This window comes from Equus caballus, chromosome 8, assembly GCF_041296265.1.
Source record: "Equus caballus isolate H_3958 breed thoroughbred chromosome 8, TB-T2T, whole genome shotgun sequence".
NCBI lineage: Eukaryota > Metazoa > Chordata > Mammalia > Perissodactyla > Equidae > Equus > Equus caballus.
The window spans coordinates 65,423,457-65,442,388 of NC_091691.1; the positions used below are offsets into that span (position 1 = coordinate 65,423,457).

At 38.3% G+C, this 18,932-nt stretch overlaps 1 protein-coding gene, 1 non-coding gene and 1 pseudogene across 17 annotated transcripts in view; 1 reads left to right on the forward strand and 2 right to left on the reverse strand.

The window, feature by feature from the left end:
- The window catches only part of KIAA1328 (KIAA1328 ortholog), a 342,578-nt gene that overhangs the window by 10,856 nt on the left and 312,790 nt on the right, over positions 1-18,932 (forward strand). The gene's annotated exons all lie outside the window — the stretch shown is intronic.
- LOC111774784 (large ribosomal subunit protein uL30-like) lies at positions 11,340-16,287 on the reverse strand (annotated as a pseudogene).
- On the reverse strand, positions 16,253-16,355 carry LOC111774842 (U6 spliceosomal RNA). Its single transcript, XR_002810145.1, has one exon. It is a non-coding gene; the product is annotated as a U6 spliceosomal RNA (small nuclear RNA).

The following is an 18,932-nucleotide window of genomic DNA, read 5'->3' on the forward strand; positions in this document are numbered from 1 at the left end:
TGATAGGGCTGGCCCCGTGGCTGAGTGGTTAAGTTCGTGCGCTCCGCTGCAGGCGGCCCAGTGTTTCGTTGGTTCGAGTCCTGGGCGCGGACATGGCACTGCTCGTCAGGCCACGCTGAGGCAGCGTCCCACATGCCACAACTAGAAGCACCCACAACGAAGAATATACAACTATGTACTGGGGGGCTTTGGGGAGAAAAAGGAAAAAAAAGGAAAAAAATAAAATCTTAAAAAAAAAACAACTTGATAAATGAAGATGTCTATAGAAAAATGTATTAATGTAAATTGTAAAAGTTAAATTTAGGGAAAAGCCATAACTAAAAGTTGATAAAATAGTACTAGTTTTTATCATTGAACTGCATATTTGGAAATAGGAGATCTTTTTCTTCTTTCTTTATTTCTTTTTTTAAATTTTTTTTGAGTTAATAGGTTTTTAAATTTTTTTTGAGTTAATAGGTTACAATCTTGTGAAATTTCAGTTGTACATTATTGTTTAGTCAGTCATGTTGTCAGTCGTGCACCCCTTCACCCTTTGTGCCCATCCCCCACCCCACCTTTCCCCTGGTAGCCACTAATCTGTTTTCGTTGTCTGCATTTTTAAATTCCTCATATGAGTGGAGTCATATCGAGATTGTCCTTCTCTATCTGGTTTATTTCACTTAATGTAATTCTCTCAGAGTCCATCCATGTTGTTGCAAATGGGACGATTTTGTTATTTTTTATGGTTGAGTAGTATTCCATTGTATATATATACCACGTCTTCTTTATCCAGTCATCTGTTGATGGCACTTAGGTTGCTTCCATGTCTTGGCTATTGTAAATAATGCTGCAGTGAACATTGGGGTGCATGGGACTTTTGGAATTGCTGACTTCAAGATCTTTGGATAGATACCCAGTAGTGGGATAGCTGGATTGTATGGTAGTTCTATTTTTAACTTTTTGAGGAATCTCCATACTGTTTTCCATAGTGGCCGCACCAGTTTGCATTCCCACCAGCAGTGTATGAGGATTCCTTTTTCTCCACAACCTCTCTAACATTTGTTAATATTTGTTTTAGTTATTTTTGTCATTCTAATGGGTGTAAGGTGATACCTTAGTGTAGTTTTGATTTGCATTTCCCTGATGACCAGCGATGATGAACATCTTTTCATGTGCCTATTGGCCATCCGTATATCTTCTTTGTAGAAATGTCTGTTCATGTCTCCAGCCCATTTTTTGATCGGGTTGTTTGACTTTTGTTGTTGAGTTGTGTGAGTTCTTTATATATTATGGATATTAAGCCTTTGTCGGATGTATGACTTGCAAATTTTTTTCCCCAATTAATGGGTTTTTTTTGTTTCAATCCTGTTTTCCTTTGCCTTGAAGAAGCTCTTTAGTCTGATGAAGTCCCATTTGTTTATTCTTTCTATTGTTTCCCTTGTCTGAGAAGACATGGTGTCCGAAAAGATCCTTTTAATACTGATGTCAGAGTGTACTGCCTATATTTTCTTCTAGAAGCCTTATGGTTTCAGGTCTCACCTTTAGGTCTTTGATCCATTTAGAGTTTATTTTGGTGAATGGTGAGAAAGAATGCTCAATTTTCATTCTTTTACATGTGGCTTTCCAGTTTTCCCAGCACCATTTGTTGAAGAGACTTTCTTTTCTCCAATGTATGCCCTCAGCTCCTTTGTCAAAGATTAGCTGTCCATAGCTGTGTGGTTTTATTTCTGGGCTCTCAATTCTGTTCCATTGATCTGTGCACCTGTTTTTGTACCAGTACCATGCTGTTTTGATTACTGTAGCTTTGTAGTATGTTTTGAAGTCAGGGATTGTGATTCCTCCAGCTTTGTTCTTTTTTCTCAGGATTGCTTTAGCAATTCAGGGTCTTTTGTTGCCCCATATGAATTTTAGGATTCTTTGTTCAATTTCTGTAAAGAATGTCATTGGGATTCTGATTGGGATGGCATTGAATCTGTAAATTGCTTTAGGAAGAATGGACATTTTAACTGTGTTTATTCTTCCAATCCATGTGCATGGAATGTCTTTCCATCGCTTTAGGTCGTCATCCATTTCTTTCAGAAAAGCCTTGTAATTTTTGTCGTGTAGGTCTTTCAGTTCCTTGGTTAAATTCACCCCAAGGTATTTTATTCTTTTTGTTGTGATTGTGAATGGTATTATGTTCTTGAGTTCTTTTTCTCTTAGTTCATTATTAGAATATAGAAATGCTACTAATTTATGTAAATTTTTTATACCCTTCAACTTTGTTGTAGTTGGTGATTACCTCTAGAAGTTTTCCAATGGATTCTTTGGGGTTTTCTTATATAAGATCATATTGTCTGCAAACAGCAAGAGTTTCACTTCTTCCCTCCCTATTTGGATTCCTTTTATTCCTTTTTCTTGCCTAATTGCTGTGGCCAAACCCTCCAGTACTATGTTAAATAAGAGTGGTGATAGAGGGCGTCCTTGTCTCATTCCTGTTTTCAGGGGGATGGCGTTCAGTTTTTTGCCCATTGAGTATGATGTTGGCTGTGGGTTTGTCATATATGACCTTTATTATGTTGATGTAACACCCTTCTATCCCCATTTTGTTCAGAGTTTTTATCATAAATGGCTGTTGGATCTTGTCAGATGCTTTCTCTGCATCTGTTGAGATGATCATGTGGTTTTTATTCCTCAGTTTGTTGATGTGGTGTATCATGTTGATTGATTTGTGAATGTTGAACCATTCCTGTGTCCCTGGTATGAATCCCACTTGATCATGATGTATGATCCTTTTGATGAATTGCTGAATTCGGGTTGCCAAAATTTTGTTGAGAATTTTTACGTCTATGTTCATCAGCGATATTGGCCTGTAGTTCTCCTTTTTTGTGCTGTCCTTGTCAGGCTTTGGTATTAGCATGATGTTGGCCTCGTAGAATGTGTTAGGAAGTGTTCCATCCTCCCTAATTTTTTGGAATTGCTTGAAAAGGATAGGTTATAAATCCTCTCTGAAAGTTTGGTAGAATTCCCCAGAAAAGCCACCTAGTCCTCGGGTTTTATTCTTTGGGATGCTTTTTGATTGCTGTTTCAATCTCTTTCCTTGTGATTGGTCTATTCAAATTGTCTGCTTCTTCTTGACTAAGTTTTGGGAGATTGTAGGAGTCCAAGAATTTATCCATTTCCTGTAGGTTATCTATTTGTTGGCATATAGTTTTTTGTAGTATTCTCTTATAATCTGTTGTATTTCTGCGGAGTCTGTTATTTCTCCTCTTTCTTTTCTGATTTTGTTTATTTGAGCTTTCTCTCGTTTTTCCTTTGTAAGTCTGGCTAGTGGTTTGTCAATTTTATTTATCTTCTCAAAGAACCAGCTCTTTGTTTCATTGATCCTTTCTACTGCCTTTTTTGTTTCAATAGCATTTATTTCTGCTCTGATTTTTATTATTTCTCTCCTTCTGCTGACTTTGGGCTTTGTTCTTTCTCTAATTCAGTTAGGTGTAGTTTAAAATTGCTTATTTGGGATTTTTCTTGTTTGTTAAGATGTGCCTGTATTGCGATGAATTTTCCTCTTAATACAGCTTTTGCTGTATCCCATATGAGTTGGTATGGCATGTTATCATTTTCATTTGTCTCCAGGTATTTTTTGATTTCTTCTTTAATTTCTTCAATTATCCATTGCTTGTTCAATAGCATATTGTTCAGTCTCCACATCCTTGTGCCTTTCTCAGCTTTTTTCTTGTAATTAATTTCCAGCTTTATAGCATTGTGATCGGAGAAGATGTTTGTTATTATTTCAATTTTTTTAAATTTGTAGAGTCTTGCCTTGTTTCCTAACATATGGTCTATCCTTGAGAATGTTCCATGCGCGCTTGAGAAGAATGTGTATTCTGCTGTTTTTGGATGGAGTGTTCTATACCTGTCTATTAAGTCCAACTGTTTTAGCTTTTCATTTAGCTCCACTGTTTCTTTGTTGATTTTCTGTCTGGATGATCTATCCATTGATGTGAGTAGGGTGTTGAGGTCCCCTACTATTACTGTGTTATTTTTGATGTCTTCTTTTAGGTTTGTTAATAGTTGCTTTATGAACTTTGGTACTCTTGTTTTGGGTGCATAGATATTTATAAGTGTTGTTTCTTCTTGATGAAGTGTCCAGTTGATCATTATATGTTGGCCCTCTATATCTCTCTTTACCTTTCTTATCTTGAAGTCTGTTTTGTCTGATATATGTATTGCGACACCTGCTTTGTTGGTTTGCTATTAGTTTGGAGCATTGTCTTCCAGCCCTTCACTCGGAGTCTGTGTTTGTCCTTGGAGCTGAGATCTCGTGTTTCCTGGAGGCAGCAAATTGTTGGATCTTGTTCTTTAATCTGTTTTGCCACTCTGTGTCTTTTTATTGGAGAATTCAATCCGTTTACATTGAGGGTGAGTATTGATGCATGAGGGCTTAATGCTGTCATTCTGTTGCTCGCTTTCTGGTTTTCCTGTGTTTCCTTTGTTTCTCGTCCTGTGTGTTTTAGCCTACCCATTGACTTCTGCAATTTCTTATGCTGGGTTTCTTAGACTTTTCCTTATTTATATTTTGTGTCTCTGTTCTGTTTTTTAGTTTAGTGGCTACCCTGAAGTTTGTATTCAGAATCTTGTGTATAACATAGTCCATTTTCTGGTGGTCTCTTACTTCCTTAGCCTAGACTGAGTCAGTCCCTTTCTTTCTCCCCTCCTAAATTATTATTTTCACCTCTTATTCCAACTTGTGTTGTGAGTTTGTGGTTAGAGTGATAAGATTGTCTTTGCTTTGGAGATTTCCTTCCCTTTATCCTAATGCTATAGTTGAATATTTGCAATCCTATTCTGATTCTATCTATTTGCCTCCCTACTATGTATTTTGTGATCCCTTTCTCCCTTTTTATCTTTTTCAGGTATAAGGGTCTTCTTGAGGATTTCTTGTAGTGGAGGTCTTGTGGCTACGAAGTGCCTTAGCTTTTGTTTGTCTGGATAAGATGTAATTTCTCCCTCATATCTGAAGGATATTTTTGCTGGATAGAGTATTCTTGGCTGAAGATTTTTATCCTTTACAGTTTTGAATATGTCATTGCAATCTCTCCTAGTTTGCAAGGTTTTTGTAGAGAAATCCACTGAAAGTCCGATAGGGTTTCCTTTGTCCGTTATTTTCTTCTGCCTTGCTGCCCTGGTGTTCTTTCTTTGTCATTCATTTTTGCCATTTTTCCTACTATATGGCTTGCAGTAGGTCTTTTTACATTGACAGATCTATGAGATCTGAAAGATTCCTCCACACACATTTCTCTCTCAATCCCTAGATTTGGGAAGTTCTCTTCTGTTATTTTGTCGAGCACACTTTTTGCTCCATTTTCCTTTTCCATGCCCTCAGGAATTCCTGTTATTCTTAAGTTGCATTTTCTCATTGAGTCAACTATTTCTCAGAGATTTTCTTCAGCTTTTAAAATTTTTGTTCTCTTTTTTCCTCTGTCTGGAGCCATTCAGCCTGTCTATCTTTGCAGTTACCTCCCGTCGCCACTAGACAGGGGTTGAGAGCCACAGTCTGAGCCCTCCGCCTTCAGCTGTGATAGCTGCGCACACCGCAGGTTGCGGGAGGAGTGGCACTTTCTCTCCACGCAGACCTGGATTCTGATCAGCTCTCACTCTCTGGTTTCCTGGGGCCCTGGCTTGATGGGTTCCCCCGACGTGAAAGCTTTCCCCCATCAGCAGGTTTCCTCTGCATGAGTGGTTGGTGTCCTGGACAGTACCACAGACGTGCAGCTCCTCTCCTACTCCTTCCCTCACCCGTGGCAGCGATCCCAGTCTCTAGGGGAGGAAACGAACTTCTCTCCTACCCTGTTCCAGCTCCTCTGAGGGCAGCTCCAGCCTCTCCGCCCTCCGCTGTTTGGTTGCTGTGGGTCTCTGATGATTTCTGTTATTAGGATTTTTTTTTTGATTGGAAAGCAGTTGCTCTTTTTGGTTGTAATTTGGAGGGGAGAAAGTCTTGGACGAGCCCCCTCCGCCATGTCACTCACGTCACTCCTCTTCTTTCTTTATTTCTAATTAAACTTAATCCTGTGAGGTGTGTTTCAAAATATATTTCATATTGAGACCTTAAAATAACATTAATAGAGGCATTTATAAAAAGATTGAAGTCAAAAAATTACCTTATGAAATCATAAAATCACAGGTATAAAAGATGACAAAAAGCAGTGATGTTTTGGGGGCTCAGATACAACATGTGAGAATTCAAGGTACGTGCCCTAGTCTGAATTTGATACCCTACCTGAGATAATCAGTAACCTTTTTGACTAGAATTCTTTGGCTTTTCTAGTCTTTGAAGTAGTGTTTTCATCAACTTCAAATAGTGTTCTTTGTGTTAGAAAAAACGTTACTAACTGTTACTCTCAGTATTTGAAGATAATCTTCTCACAAGTCTATTTACCACATAGATGGCTTTAGATGTCCTTATCACATATGTTTGATGACATTGAAAAGCTATTACCATTAGTTTGACTCCATTTATTAATGGTCCTGATATGCCATGATTGTTCTGACTGATCCGTTTCATTTTAGCTGCTAGGTTTAAAGAATGCCTGAAATATTAGAACATATGTTTTGGTTTCAGTAATCTGCTTTCTAGCAAAATGCTAGTTTTTTGGTAGTTCTTGCTAGAGGATTGGTACGTTAGTATTATTGCAAATTTGCATATACTGCTGGAAACCCCATGATTACTATATTTACTATTATTATACAGGTATATGGGAATATTGTGCTCATGGTTTCATGAATTTGCTAAGTTTTCTCTGTTGGGTATTTCAGTCTAATTTTTTCTACTCATACTTGCCAAACCATTCTTTTGGTTTTTTTTGCAAGATTCAGTTTCATTGAAGTGGGGAAGTAGAGAACAGAGTTCCATATACTTCAAACACTGGCAACAAAATATTCCTAGCTTCTATCTTCTTTTACTTCTGAATTTTCAGTGTGGTTTCAAATAACTGTTTTCCCATTGGCATTAAATACACTCATTTCTCTTCATCTTGAGAAGTAAAATACTTCTTTGACCATATATTTCCCTCTAGCTACCACCTTCTTTGTACTCCACAACATAACCTCATTCCTAGAAAGAAGAGTCTATAACATTTTCTATTCTGTTTCATTTTATTCCCTCCTCAAGCTTATTTATTTATTTAAAAATATATTCAAGTGCAGTTTATATATATAGTATGTACACATTTTAAGTGTGTATTTCAGTGAGTTTGGGCAAATGTAAAGTCACTCTAAAAAGTTATCTTGAGACCTTTTACAGTCAGTTCTCTCCTCTATTCCCCATCCCAGGCAGCCATTAATGTCATTCTGTCATTGTAGCTTAGTTTTATGTGTTCTAACATGCCATATAAATGGCCATATGCTATGTACTCATTTCTGTTTGGCTGTTTTCCCTTAGCATAATGATTTTGTAGCATATGGGGGTGTAAAATATACTTAACACAAAATTTACCATCTCAACCATTTTTAAGCCTACAGGTGAGTACATTGTACAGTTCAGTACAGTTCCCTGGTATTAAGTATGTTCGTATTGCTGCACAACCATTTCCACCATTCATCTGCAGAACATTTTCATCACTGAAATTCTGTACCCATTAAACAATAACTCCTCATTCTCCCCTCCCCACAGTCCCTGGTAACCACTATTCTACTGTGTGTCTGTGAATTTGACTATTCTAGATACCTCTTATAAATGGAATCATACAATATTTGTCCTTTTGTTTCTGGCTAATTTCAGAGCATAATGTTTTTGAGATTTTTAAAAGATTTGTTGTGTGTGAGAGTACCTCATTTTTTATTGTTTAGTAGTATTCCATTGTATGCCTGTACCTTAATTTGTTTGTCTGTTCATCTGTTAACAGACATTTGGGTTGTTCCAGTTTTTGCCTTTTATGAATGAAGTTTCGATAACATTCATATAAGTCTTTGCATGGTGTTTTTATTTTTCTTCTATAAATACTTAGGAGTGTAATTACTCAATTGTATGTCAAGTGTATATTTAACTCTATAAGAAACTGCCAAACTGTTTCCCAACATTTCTGCTATTTTATTTCACCCTTCCGCTAGCAAGTTATGAGAGTTTCATCATTCTACATATTCACCAACTCTTGGTATTGTCATTTCTTTAAATTTTAGCCATTCTAATGACTATAGTGATATCTCCATGTGGAATTAATTTGTTTCCCTGATGACTGCTGTGATCACTGGCCATTCTTCTTTTGTGAAATATCTGTTCAAATCTTTTGCTCGTTTTTTTCACCCATCGCATTCTCTTCTTGTTGTTGAGGTGTTAGAGTTCTTTATATATTCTGAATGTGAGTTATTAAAAATGTTCATTGTCCTCCCACTCTCCGACCCTGCCCCGGTCTGTGACTTGAGTTTTAATTTTCTTAGTGTGTTTTCTTTTGAAAAGCAAAATTTTTTATTTTGATGAACTTCAATTTTTCAGTTTTTTCTTTTGTGGTTCATGTTTTTAATGCTCTTTCTAGGAAATCTGGCTCATCCCAAGGTAGCAAAGATTATTTTCCTGTATCAGAAAAGACTATCTGCAGAATTACCTCAGCCTCTTTATCAAACTGATTATCAAAAATCAGTTGACCATGCATGCATGGTCTATTTATGGGCTCTTTATTCCATTCCATTGATCTTTATGTCTGCCCTTATGCAATACCACACTGGCTTGATTACTGTATTGTGTAGTTAGTCTTAAAATCAGGTAAATCAGCTTTGTTCTTTTTGAAAATTGTTTTGGCTCTTTGAGGTCCTTTGCATTTCGCTGTAAATTTTAGAATCAGCTTGTCAATTTCTGAAAGAAAGTTGCCTCCTGGCATTTTGTTTGGAGTGTATTGAATTTATTGATTGATTTGAGAAAATTGCCATCTCAACATTATTGAGTCTTCCAATTTATGAATATGTCACATCTCTCCATTATTTATTTAGATTTTCTTTTTCTTTGCAGTGATTTGTAGTTTTCAAGGTATAGGTCTTGAACATATTATGATGTATTTATCCTTAAGTATTTTATGTTTTTTAATACTATTGTAAATGGTGTTATTTTAAATTTTTATCATACATTGAATTTTATTTAATTCCTCATATAAAAAAGAGAATTGATATTTTTATATTGACATGGTATCCTTCAGTCTGTTAAAATTCTCCTGTTATAGTAGTTTTTTGTTAGAATACTTTGGATTTTTCATATATACAACCATGTCATCTACAAATAAAGTTTTGCTTTTTCCTTTCCAATCTGTAGCTACTTTGTTTCTTTTTCTTGCCTTTTTACATGGCCTAGGACCTCCAGTACAGTGTTGAATGCAAGTGGTGAGAGTAGACATCCTTGTCTTCTTGTTTCTGATCTTAAGTCTTTTACAGTTAAGTACAAGGTAAGCTGTAGGGTTTTTTGTAGATGTTCTTTATCAGGTTGTAGAAATTTAGTTTTGTTCCTAGTTTACTGAGTCTTTCTTTTTAATCATAAATAGGAGTAGAATTTTTTTCAAATGACTTTTCTTCATCTATTATGCTGATAATATGATTTTTCTCTTTTTTTCTCTGTTAATGTGGTAAATTGCATTGATTGACTTTAAAAAAATTTTTATAACCTCATTTATTTATATAGAATCCTAAGTTAAAAACTATTATTTTGCTTAATCCTTTTAACAACCATGTGAGGCAGAAAGGCTAGGCTGTATTAGCCCCATTTTATAGGCAAGAGTGGAAACATTATCCCATATTGAGTATGAGACAGATCTGAGATATAAACCCTGGGTTTCCACACACACACAACCGCTCCTTTCCCATGGCTGTTTGATACATCATTTTAAAGTAATGTGATTTCACAATACCTTACAGTATAAGAGTAACATTTATTCCTGGCAGGTTAACTCTTGAGCCAATCAACCTAGTTAATTACCTCATAACCTGGCACATTTTAAGGCATTGCTATACCTCTAACTCAATCTCGCAACTGTGTTTGAGGGCCCCATGAGCCAAAACTCCAGCAAAGCTAATCTTAAGGGACCAGAGGGCTCAATGGTTAAGCATGTTTCAGGTCTTAATCTGGGCCTGACGTACCCTAAACCAACTGCCTAGATGGCAAGTTGAGATAACTGAGTGAAGGCTCATTTAGGGTGGACACTGACAATAAACGCAAAGAGAATCAGGCCCCCTTTTTCAGATCTAATGTCCACAGGACCCCAGTGCTGGTCTACTACATCATTACCATCAAGATAGAGGGCAATACTTTTAGAGTCTAGAATATGCAAGGAAAATGTCCAATTAAGCTGTTGGCCTGGGGCCTAAAAGACCAAATAGTGCTAATTTCATCCATGCCAGACCAAGAAAATAGCTCACTCTTTCCGGATTTGAGTTTTAAGCAGAGAACTGATATCAGGGAAACCAGAAAATTCCATCCTAAAGCCCAGTGGAAATAAATGGTGGGCAGTTCCCCAAGTTGTAGATGGGCACAGGGGCTCAGCAATCTACCACTGTTTTTTTAATAGGAAATACTCAATTGGGTCAAAAGGCAAAAGCTATCTTGGTAAGATTTGATGTTTCACAGGACTTGGAACCAGAGGAGCCTAGCAAGGTAAGGCCTGGCTGACCAATCCTGATAGTGCAGGACTTCCCCATATAAAGTGCATGGGTATCTGAGAAGGGTCTACAAACACCCTAAACTTCCAAGGAAAAATTTGAGTTTATGCATGTTTTCCTGGGGAAAGGGTCCTTTCCCTTCTCATAGATCTAAGAATAGGTTAAAATATTGAATCAGTACTAATCCAGTTGCAGGCTAGGGTAAGGAAGCCACCAGATACACTTAGAGCCAGCCAAGTCTGAGAGCTCACAAAGCCATCACTGAAAAGTTTGAATATGGACTCACAGCAGAGACAACTGAGCACTATTTTCGTGTTCTTCTTTCTGATTGTATTTCAAGTTCTTTCCAAAACAAGGCCCTAGGAACCCCCAGGTTATGCACCTAGGCGTGGTCCACTGCTGTTTTACATTCATGCTTGGGTATTCATTCACCAACATTAAAGCCCAGGATAGAAGATGTGACAAAGCAAGACTGCCTCTTTCATAGCATGAGTCCTTTACTGATTTCAGAGGTGGCAGTGGTGGCCAACATGGAAAACACACTGAAATTTTTCCTTGGAACTGGGCTGTGATGACAAGTGCCTGCCAAGAACATCACCATCTTTTCCCTAACCCTTCCCCTCCAGCTTCTGAAGGTACAGCAGAAAATAATCTTTAAAGATACTGGATAACAATTCCAAAAACCAAACACGTGCTTCCAACACATTGTGCTTTCTGGTATTCTGGGTTTGCTTCAGCTGCCAGATGAGCTAATTGATGCATTCACCACGATAACCAGGTGAGCCCACCTCCTTGAGGAAGCCCACTCTATTCTTGGTAACATGATAGGTCACTGAGAGGTGGAAAGTGGGCAAGAACCCCGACATCACCTGGAAATTCTTGCCCGGGAAGGCAGTTTCATGAATGAGGTCTTCCAAGCAAATAACACTGAGCTTCCCCAGGTGCTCCTCAGTCACTGTGTTGTCTGTCAGAGGCATGGTTTTCTTCTTGACCCTGGCTTGTCCACGTTTCAAGATGGGTTCCTGGACAGAGTTCAGACATGGAAACCCCCAGGTCACATAAGCTTCCACTATACGCAGTATTTTTGTGGCTCGGGGGATCACTTTGACAAAGACACCACTGAAAGTCTTCTTCAGGTGAACCTTTTTTATGGTCCTTTGCACCAATAAATTCACCCGATTAATTCTTTAGGTGCATACAACAAAGGCCAAGGAATGTTCATTTGGCACTTCCAAGCCATGAGGTTTCACTTCTGGTTGTCTAAGGTACACCCTGCCACGTTCTTGCCACCAGGAATCATGTAGGAACCATCCCAGTTGCTTAAACCGGAGTTCTTTTCCTTTCCTCTGCTGCTGCTGCTTTTCCAAAAGTGCCTGGGTGGCTTTGAGGGCCTGATAAACTTTCCTCTTTTTCGGGAGATTTTCTGGAACCAAAGGGATCTTTCTGTTTTTTAAGGAAGATTAGCCCTCAGCTAACATCTGCTGTCAATCCTCCTCTTCTTGCTGAGGAAGACTGGCCCTGAGCTAATATCCATACCCATCTTCGTCTACTTTATATGTGGGACGCCTGCCACAGCATGGCTTGGTAAGCGATGTGAAGGTCCATACCTGGGACCTGAACCAGTGAACCCTGGGCAGCCAAAGTGGAACGTACAAACTTAACCGCTACACCACCAGGGTGGCCCCCCAAAGGGATCTTTTTGTTTGCTCTTCCTCCGCTATCTTTCCAGTGCTGCCTGATTGACTTTTTTTTTTTGGAAGATTGGCATGTGAGCTAAAACTGTTGCCAATGTTTTGGGGTTTTTTTCTGCTTTTTCTCCCCAAGTTCCCCCAGTACATAGTTGTATATGTTACGTTGATTGACTGGCCGATGTTGAACCATCCCTGTGTCCCTGGTATAAATCCCACTTGATCATGGTGTATAATCTTTTTGATGTATTGCTGTATTTAGTTTGCCAAAATTTTGTTGAGGATTTTTGCATCTATGTTCATCAGTGATATTGGCCTGGAGTTTTCCTTCTGTGTATTGTCCTTGTCAGGTTTGGGGATCAGGGTGATGTTGGCTTCATAGAATGTGTTAAGGAGTGCTCCATCTTCCTCAATTTTCTGGAATAGTTTGAGAAGGATAGGTATTAAATCTTTGAATGTTTGGTAGAATTCTCCAGAGAAGCCGTCTGGTCCTGGGCTTTAATTTTTGGGGAGGGTTTTGATTACTGTTTCTATTTCTTTACTTGTGATTGGTCTATTCAGATTCTCTATTTCTTCCTGACTCAGTTTGGGGAGGTTGTAAGAGTCTAAGAATTTATCCATTTCTTCTAGGTTGTTCAATTTGTTCCCATATAGTTTTTCATAGTATTCTCTTATGATCCTTTGTATTTCTTTGGTATCCGTTGTGATTTCTCCTCTCATTTCTAATTTTGTTTATTTGAGTCTTCTCTCTTTTTTTCTTAGTGAGTCTGGTTAAGGGTTTGTCGATTTTGTTAATCTTTTCGAAGAACCAGCTCTTTGTTTCATTGATCCTTTCTACTGTCTTTTTTGTTTCAATACCCTTTATTTCTGCTCTAATTTTTATTATTTCCCTCCTTCTACTAACGTTGGGCTTTGTTTGTTCTTCTTTTTCTAATTCTGTTAGGTGTTGTTTGAGGTTGCTTATCTGAGATTTTTCTTATTTTTTGAGGTAAGCCTGTATTGCAGTGAATTTCCCTCTTAGGACTGTTTTTGCTGTGTCCCAAATGAGTTGGTATGGCGTGTTTTCATTTTCATTTCTCTCCAGATAATATTTGATTTCTTCTTTAATTTCTTCAATAATCCATTGTTTGTTCAGTAGCACGTTGTTTAGTCTCTACCTTTTTGTCCCTTTCCGAGCTTTATTCTTGTAGTTGATTTCTAGTTTCATAGCATTATGATCAGAAAAGATGCTCGATATTATTTCAACCCTCTTGAATTTATTGATGCTTGCTTTGTTTCCCAAGATATGGTCTATCCTTGAGAATGTTCCATGTGCACTTGAGAAGAATGTGTAACCTGCTGTTTTTGGATGAAGTGTTCTATATATATCTATTAAGTCCATCTGGTCTAATTTTTCATTTAATTCTATAATTTCCTTGTTGGTTTTCTGTCTGGATGATCTGTCCATTGGTCTTAATGGGGTGTTGAGGTCCCCTACTATTATTGTATTGTTGTTGATGTCTCCTGTGTTGGGTGCGGTATATATTTATAAGTGTTATGTCATCTTGGTGAAGCATCCATTTTATCATTATAAACTGCCCCTCTTTGTCTTTCTTTATCTGTTTTGCTTTGAAGTCTACTCTGTCTGATATAAGCATGGAGATACCTGCTTTCTTTTGTTCATTATTAGCTTGGAGTATAGTCTTCCATCCCTTCACTCTGAGTCTGTGTTTGTCTTTGGGGCTGAGGTGTATTTCCTGGAGGCAGCATATTGTTGGGTCTTGTTCTTTGATCCATCCTGCCACTCTGCATCTTTTGATTGGACAGTTCAATCCATTTACATTTAGAGTGATTATTGAAATCTGGGGGCCTACGCTGCCATTTGAGCACTTGTTTTCTGGTTATCTTGCATTTCCTTTGTGTCTCATCCCATGATATTTGGACTACTAATTCAGGTAGGTAAATTTCTGGTTTTGACTTTCTTCTTATTTTTAATTTGTGTCTTTATTCTTGTCATTTATTTATTGGGTACCAGGTGGTTTGTATAAAACATCTCACAGATGAGATAGTGCATTTTCTGATAGCCTCTTATTTCCTTAAATTAAAACGTTCCATCCCTTTTCTCTTCCCCTTCTGTTGTTATTGTCAAATATTTTTTTTTGTCTTCCTTCTTGTGTTGTGAGTGTGTGGTTAAAATGACAGGATTATATTTATTCTTGGTATTTCCCTTCCTTTTATCTTTAATGTTTTATTTAACTTTTGCTAACCTGTTCTGATGGAGAGCAGCTACTTTCTGTTATTGTCCTTCTACCTATCTCCTTTGCTCTGGGTTTTGTAACCCCTTTCCTTTTTTTGATTTTTCAGGTATGAGGGTCTTCCTGAGCATTTTTTGAAGAGGAGGTCTTGTGGCAGTGAACTCCCTTGACTTTTGTTTATTTGGGAAATTTTTTATTTCTCCATCGTATTTAAAGGGTTTTTTCACTGGGTAGAGTATCCTTGGCTGCAAGTTTTTGTCCTTCAGAGTTTTGAATACATCATTCCACTCTCTTCTGGCCTGTAAGGTATCTGCTGAGAAATCTGCTGACAACCTTATGGGGGTTCCTTTGTAGGTTATTTTCTTCTGCCTGGCTGCCCTTAATATTTTCTCTTTGTCATTGACTTTTGCTATTCACTACTATATGCCTTGGGGTTGGTCTTCTTACATTGATAAAGTTTGGAGATCTGTTGGCTTCTGTCACATGGAGTTCCATCTCTCTCCCCAGGTTTGGAAAGTTCTCAGCCAGTATTTCTTTGAACAGGCTTTCTGCCCCCTTCTCCTTCTCTTCTCTCTCTGGTACACCTATAATCCTTATGTTGCATCTCCTAATTGAGTCAGATAATTCCCGGAGAGTTTCTTCATTTCTTTTTAGTCTTAGGTCTCTCTCCTGCTCTGTCTGCAGCATTTCTATATTCCTGTCCTCCAAATTGCTAATTCTGTCCTCCATATTATCGACCCTACTGTTCAGAGAGTCCAGATTCTTCTTAATCTCCTCAATTGTGTTCTTCATCTCCAGTATTTCTGATTGGTTCTTCTTTATAATATCAAGCTCTTTTGTGACATAGCTCCTGAACTCATTGAGTTGTCCATCTGTATTCTCTTTCAACTCATTGAGTTTTTTAATAATGGCTGTTTTGAATTCTTCGTCATTTAGGTTATAGATTTCATCATCTTTGGGACTGTTTTCTGGGTACTTGTCATTTTCCTTCTGTTCTGGAGAGTTAATATATTTTTTCATATTGCTTGATGGCGTGGATTTGTGCCTCCGCATAGAGATAGAGTTTAGTTACTACTTCCACTTGTTTCTACTGGTGTGGCGGGGGGAGCAGCTGTTTAGACTGCACCAACCGGGAACCCTGTCAGCTATTGCTGAGTGGACCTGGGCCCCTACTCGTAGTCACAGTGGTCCTCTGCGGTCCCTCATCAGCTGTGGTGGCACTTGCAAGGGGGCCTCAGGCTGCTGGTGCCTACTGTGGTAGACCACCTAGACGTGCTCCCTCCTTGGGGTCTGCAGCAGTGTTATGGGCTTTCCCAGCAGCTGGGAGCAGGATCACCTATATTCACAGCTCTGTCACTGTCAGGGCCCACAAGATCTCACTTGTCCACTATAAGTCCCAGCAGAGCTGTGAGTATCTTCTGCAGTCTGTTGTTAGCTCACCCAGCTGTGCTACTTTTGCCCCAGGGCCTTCCAGCCTTGTGATTGTCGGTCAGTGCCTCTCCACTAGTGCTGTGCAGAGGCTTTCGCTGTGGCTGCTGTGGAACCGTGGATTTTCCCCCTGGGCCATGGAGCTCCACCCAACCCCTGGCCACTCCCATGGGATCACTGGGTCTCTCTTGCCCACTCTGGGACACAGCCGGAGTCCATGAATCAGAGGCGGCTGGTGGGCTGCTGCCCTGCCTGGGATCCTCCTCTCCCAGAGCCTCACAGCGTTCTGATTGCTGGGAGAGGCCTCTCCCCAAAAATATGGAACACTTCACAAATTTGCGAGTCATCCTTGTGCAGGGGCCATGCTAATCTTCTCTGTATCATTCCAATTTTGGGATACATGCTGCCGAAGCAAGGACGCATAGTTGTATATTTTAGCTGTGGGTCCTGCTACTTGTGGCCTGTGGGACACCACCTCAGTGTTGCCTGATGAGTGGTGCCATGTCCGCGCCTGGGATCCAAACCAGCGAAACCCTGGGCCATTGAAGTGGAGTGGGTGAACTTAACCTCTCGGCCATGGGACCAGCGCTGTTTTTTCCCCTCTGATTGACTTTTTTTTTGTTTTTTGAGGAAGATTAGCCCTGAGCTAACATCTGCTGCCAATTCTCCTCTTTTTGCTAAGGAAGACTGGCCCTGGGCTAGCATCCATGCTCATCTTCCTCTACTTTATATGTGGGACACCTGCCACAGTATCTCCTGACAAGCAGCGCATAGATCCGCACCCACAATCTGAACCAGCAAACTGTAGGCCACCAAACTGGAATGTGTGCACTTAACCGCTGCACCCCTGGGCCAACCCCTCTGATTGGCTTTTGAATGCTTAATTTATCTTTCATTCCTGGCCTAAACCCCATCGTTTTTTTCTTTTAAATGTATCGCTGAATTTGATGCTAGTATTTTGTTAAACATTTTTGTATCATGAGAAATACTTGTTTTCATGAAATGTCTTAGTGAATTTTTTTTAATTTAAGTTTTTAATTGTGGTATAATACACATAGCCTACAATTTACCATCTTCACCGTTTTTTAAGTTCAATAGTGTTAAATATATTCACGTTTTCCTTCACCTAGTCTCCAGAACTGTTTTCATCTTCCAAAACTAAAATTCTATGCCATTAAACAACTCCTCATTCTCTTCTCCCACCGTTTCCTGGTAATCACCATCCTACTTTCTATATCTGTGAATTTTACTACTCTAAGTGGAATCATTGTGTGTTTGTTTAATGTGGTAAAATACATATAACATAAAATTGACTGTAAGTGGAATTTACTGCACTCACAATGTTGCACAGCCATCATCACTTTTCTGGTTCTGGAACATTTTTACAACCAAAGGAAACTAGCCACTAAGCAGTTGCTCCCCATTCTCCTTTTCCCACCAACTCCTGACAACTGTTAATTTGTTTTATGTCTTTATTGCTTTGCTGACTCATGATATGTCATATAGGTGTAATCATACAGTATGTGGTCTCTTATGTCTGCCTTCTTTCACTTAGCATAACTTTTTCAAGGTTGGCTGAAAAATGTTACGTTATTTGAATATACCACATTTTGTTATCCATTCATTTGTAGATGGACGTTTGGGTTATTTCTACCTTGTGGCTATTGCAACTAGTGCTACTATGCGTATTTGTGTACAAGTTTTTGTTTGAACACTTGTTTCAGTTGTTTTGAATATATACCTAAGAGTGGAATTGCTGGGTCTTATAGTAGTTCTGTATTGAACTTGTTTTGAGGAACTGCCAATATGTTTTCCATAGTACCTGAACCATTTCACATTCTTGCCAACAATGTACAAGGATTTCATTGTCTCCATATCCTCACCAACACTTGTCATATTCCATTTTTTTAATTACAGCCATCCTACTAGGTGCCAAGTGCTATCTTACTTGTGGTTTTGATTTTCATTTCCCTTTGGGCTGATAATGTTGAGCATCTTTTCCTGTCCTTGTTGACCATTTGTATATCTTCTTTGGAGAAATGTGTATTTAAGTCCTTTCCCCGTTTTTTAACTAACTTGTGGTCTTTTTGTTGTTGTAAAACTTGTTTAGATATTCTAGCTACTAGACCCTTATCAGATATATGATTTGCAAATAAGTCTCTCATATTTTCATTTTCTTGATGGTGTTCTTTGACACACAGAAGTTTTTACTTTAGGTGAAGTCTAAACACTTTTTTCTTTTGTTAATTCTGTCTTTGGTGTCATATCTAAAATACTACTGCTATATCAGAGATCATAACAATTTACCGTATGTTTTCTTCTATGATTTTTATGGTTTTAGCTCTTATGTTTATGTTTTTGATCCATTTTGAGTTAATTTTTGTTTATGGTAAGAGGTAGTGGTTCTTTTGCATGTGGAAATCCATTTATCCCAGCACCATTTTTTGAAGGGACTATTCCATTCCCATTTAACAGTCTTGGCACTGTTGTCAAAAATTGATTGGCCAGAAATGTATGTGTTTATTTCTGGACTCTCACTTCTTTTCTCGTGGTCTATATGTCTATCCTTTACCAATACCACTCTGTTTTGATTTAGTGTAGCTTTTTACTATGCATGAAATAGAAAGGCTCCAAGTTTGTTCTTCCTTTTCAAGATTGTTTCAGCTATTCTGGGTCCGTTGAACTTCCAAGTAAATTTTAGGATCAGATTTTGGATTTTTATAAGATTGCATTGCATTCGTAGATCACTTTGGGAAGTGTTACCATGTTAACAATATTAAGTCTTCCAGTTCACAAACATGGAATGCCTTTCAATACTTCGGTCTTCTTTAATTTCTTTTATCAACACTTTTTAGTTTTCAGCGTACAAGTCTTTCACCCCCTTAGTTAAATTTATTCCCAAGACTTTTATTCTTTTTAATGATCTTATAAATAGAATTGTTTTTCTTTTGGGATTGTTGATTCTTGGTATATAGAAATACAAAAGATTTTT